Source organism: Nanorana parkeri, unplaced genomic scaffold (genome assembly GCF_000935625.1).
Source record: "Nanorana parkeri isolate BGI_ZX_2015 unplaced genomic scaffold, ASM93562v1 scaffold2346, whole genome shotgun sequence".
Taxonomy (NCBI): Eukaryota; Metazoa; Chordata; class Amphibia; order Anura; family Dicroglossidae; genus Nanorana; species Nanorana parkeri.
In genome coordinates this window covers 119,344-123,942 of record NW_017308614.1, presented here as the reverse complement: position 1 = coordinate 123,942, position 4,599 = coordinate 119,344, and the positions used below count along the sequence as shown (strand labels likewise).

Sequence of the window (4,599 nt, the reverse complement as noted above, 5' to 3'; positions counted from 1 at the left end):
ACTTAGTTACAGGAAAAACAAATACATAAACAAGATAGGCTGCTACAAACATTCACATGCACCCACTACTCTATCTAGTACATGTAATGCTTTCTTAGAGAGGAAACACTAAAACATTTACTTAGCTCAGGCTGCAGGCTCCACAAATTCCGTGATGAACAGGACTTCTTGGCCTAGGAAAATGGCTTCTCGTTGCCATCTCTGCTAAATCCTTTGTCTTAGAGTGATGTCCTGGTCTTGAACAATTTCCCCCTTTTTGTGAAAGTCCCCATGTGAAACCCTTGTCTTGTGAAGTGCTCTTACTGTCCCCCTCCTGTGAAGCCCTCGTCTTGTGAAGTGCCTCTCGTCTTCTTCCCCTCCTGTAAAGCCCTCCTTAACTTTTTAGCTACTGGCTTTTTATTGAGAGAAACTGGCCTCCCACTTGGAAGCGCCACCCCTTTCACTTTTAGGAAAATGAAATACCATGCATTTCACTTTCCCACCTCTAGGTGGCAGCGTTGTATCATAAATTGCCATCAGTAGTCCAGATTTGATTTCAATCTTGCCCAGCCTAGGTGTGACTGTTTACACAAAGCTTCACTATATCACCATCCCATTGTGATACGAATAATGGGGAAACAATACAGGACAGCCACACCATTGTCAAAAACCAGTTTGGTCTGTTTAGCAGGCACCGTCCATTGTGTAAAACCAGCTCTCTGTCAATAAACAAACAAAACCTACGGCTCTATTGCAAATCTATGTGCGTCTGAAAAAGTCCAATAAGATATATTGCAACACATTCCGTGCCCTGGACTATTTCAGATACCACACAGGAAAAATGTGTACCCTAACCACTAATTACACTCATACCAAACATTCATTCACAATGGATACAACAACCCTACCCCCCCCTCTCCCCCTCCCCCAAGTTCCTCTACTGTGAGGTGTTTCAGTCTTTTGGCAAAGTTCATGAGAGAAGGTCCAGTCTTGTAGGCTTATTCTCCTCAGTTCTCCTGGTCTTCCTCTTCTCTTCATCCTGAAGCCACTTTCTCCATGGATCAAATCGGAGACAGTTCCTTCCAACAACACAAAAACAGTAGACCCTGGCCCTTCTGCTACAATCTCTCCTTTAACTGGCTTCTTGCCTCTCTCTCTAATACTTTGCCACCTGTTTGTACCCATTTGTGGTCCTCCAAAAGAACATCAATAGAGAGGAGAGGAAATATATTGATATTTCCCAGTGTCGCATTACAATTTATCTTGGAAGGCTTGAGGTTATAGAGCCTCACTTTCCACTCTGACTGAGAAGTGTCAACTAACCAGTCAGAGTCCCAATCACCATCCTGAAGCTCATCTGCCAATGCAAATATAACTTCAAATCTTCCTGCCAGATCTCCTCTTATTCCTAGATAGGCCTCAGCTTCAGACGTATCAGAGATTGTTTCTATATCATGGGAAGCAGTGATCTGGTAAGTATTAGGACCCGTTCTTTTGGCAACATCGTGCAAATACTGTATTCTGCACTCCAGCTGTGAAACTTGTGCTCCAGCCCCCACTATCCTCTCATATGGTGTGCATTTGGCTATAGGTCTAGAATTTAACAACAGAATTGCCTGTATAAGGACCCGATCCCACCCCCTTAGTGTATGTGTGGGTGTAAGCTTGCGTATTTGGTCCTTCAATAGCCTGTTGTATCTTTCAATTAAACCAGCTGCCTGTGGATGGTATGGGACGTGGCACAGTCAGTACACTCCAGAATCTTTGGCCCACTGTCGTACTGTAGATCCGGTGAAGTGCGATCCATTATCGCTATGAACTTCACTTGGGTGACCATAGGAAACAATCTTCTGGAGCAATTGGAGCGTTGCAGCTTGATCTGCATGTTTGCACGGATGGACAATCAAAAGTCCTGAATAGGTGTCTACTGCAGTGCAACAATATCTCAGTCCATCGTTTCCCAGGGCAGGGGACTGATTAAGTAAATCTGCCAAATCTCTGCAGGCCTCTCGCCCCTTTCGATGCTCCTGGTGGAATACATTTGTAGTGGCCATTGTTTCACTTCTCCACACACTGTACAGTTTCCTATCACAGTCTTTATTATGTCCATGGTTATAGGCAATCCTCTTCCCTGCTCAAAGTTCTGCCCCAAATGTCCTGATTGCTTGTGGGCCCAGTTGGCCAAGTTCATCAAAACTGGATCAATTGGCATAACTGCAGCCACCTTTATAATCTAATTCTTCTGCAAACTGCAGGATCTGGTATCATCCTGCTCATCGACATCCAGTTGAAACTGTTCTCCTGGTCTCACGGGTCTCAGTCCCTTGTGCTGAAAGTGACTTCTTTAGCAGCAAGAAATGCGGTCTGCTGTTCAGAATCACATGAAAACTCAGTCTTTTTCATTGCACCATTGTATATGGGCCTCAATATCAGTCCAAGATGTGTGATGAACGATATCCAGAATCCCACGACTCCAATTCATTTTTGGGCTTCCTTTTTGGTAGTAGGAGGCGACAATCCCTGAATAGTTTGCACAACTGTTTCTGGAATTTTCCTCTGTGGCCCAGTTCACATAATTCCCAAGAATTTCACCTCAGTAGCAGGTCCTTTGACTTTGTCTCTATTCACAGCCCATCCTCTGTTCTCCACGTGCTGTATCAAAAGGTGCAGTGCTTCAGTTACATCCTCTTTGGTTCGAGAGATCATGATGTCATCGATGTAGTGAAACATAGCAACTTTCAGATTCAGAGTGCTCAAATCTCGAGCAATCAGTCCATGGCAAATCGTTGGTGAATTAAGGTATCCTTGAGGAAGCACGGTGAAAGTGTACTGGTGGCCATCCCACACAAAGGCAAACTGGTCTTGACACTCCTGGTCTATTGGGATTAAAAAGAAAGCATTAGCCAAGTCTATCACAGCATGATATTCTCCTGCCTCTTTGGCTATTTTCTATGTGATGGAGATCATATCAAGTACAGCTGATTTCAATGGAGGTGCCACTCTGTTTAGACCTCTGTAATCCACAGTCATTTGATAAGTCCCATCCGGTTTCTTTACTGGAAACACCGGAGCTGAGAAAGGACTTACAGCAGGTCTAAGGATCCCTAATCTCAATAGTTCTTGAATAGTCTCCCCAATTTCTTTGTGGCCTCCTGGCAGCCTGTACTGCTTAAGACAGATTGGCTTCTCTGGTGGAGGAATGTAGACAGGGGTCCATTTTGCATGACCTCTGACCACAGCCTTCACCACCTTTACCATATACACTTTGTGTGGATACCCTAATATGAATGTACCGCGTTCAGTCTGGATTGACCTTGAAGTACATCCGTACCAAGAATATTTTCAGGCAATTCTGACACTAAAACATTTGTCCAAAATCCCGGTCCCTTTCCAATAGTCAGTTTCACCCGTGTCCTAATTGCTGGTGTGGTCTGCCCTCCCAAACCTTCTACGTAAATCACTTCTCCTTTGCGATGGGAGGGATTACCATGTAAAAGTGTAACTTCAGCTCCAGTATCTACTAAAGCCATTACATGTGTGTGGGAAGAGGACTTCCCCCAACATACAGTGACAGGTACAAATGGCCTTCGGTCTCCAGCTGTCACTGTTCTTACTGCTATTACTGGAGACCCGCTTTCCCTTCACAAAGGATAAGGAACCCCCCAGTTCCCCTTCCTGAGACTCTCTAAATCCTCCCTAGGGTAAAGGGATTTCTGTTTGGGTTCTTGTACACTTCTTGGAATTACTTTGGGACCAGTAGGAGCAGTCTATTCTACCTCATCTAACCCTAGGCTAATGTTGTCTTCACTGGTGGTGTTTCTAACCCTTGCAGATTTCCCCACTAATTGCTTCCACCGCTTCATCAATTCTACAGTAGAAACCCCATCTATCTCATCTCTGGGCACTCCTGCCTTTATTAGGTCCACCCACATTTGCCTTCTAGAAATAACTACAGGTGAAACTCGAATAATTAGAATATTGTGCAAAAGTTCATTTATTTCACTAATGCAACTTAAAAGGTGAAACTAATATATGAGATAGACTCATTACATGCAAAGCAAGATAGTTCAAGCCGTGATTTGTCATAATTGTGATGATTATGGCTTACAGCTCATGAAAACCCCAAATCCACAATCTCAGAAAATTAGAATATTGTGAAACGGTCCAATATTCTAGGCTCAAAGTATCCCACTCTAATCAGCTAATTAAGCCGTAACACCTGCAAAGGGTTCCTGAGCCTTTAAATGGTTAGTTTCACCTTTTAAGTTGCATTAGTGAAATAAATGAACTTTTGCACGATATTCTAATTATTCGAGTTTCACCTGTATTCTAGTTTCCTCTGTACCTCCCGTCTCCCTTCCTGACTTCCCAGTCTTTTCTGTCTTTCTCTTCTTTCGTTTCCCCCTGTCTGGCTTTAACCTGATCTACCGCTCTGACAGGTTTCGTATTAGTCTCCTCTAACTCCCCCAACTGGTTGAAAAGGGTAGTGGCTTCATGAATCTTGCTGTTTAATCCCAGGCCTCCCAGCAAAGACAGCAAAGGAGCTCTGAGATTAAAAGGCGCAGACCTCATCAGCTTGGAGCGCAGAGCAGATGCGAACGGTTCCATATCTGGACCCAT

The 4,599-nt window shown here is 44.1% G+C and overlaps 1 pseudogene; it reads right to left on the bottom strand.

Annotated features, from left to right (window-relative positions):
• Positions 1-2,547: 2,547 nt before the first annotated feature.
• LOC108801476 lies at positions 2,548-4,599 on the bottom strand (annotated as a pseudogene).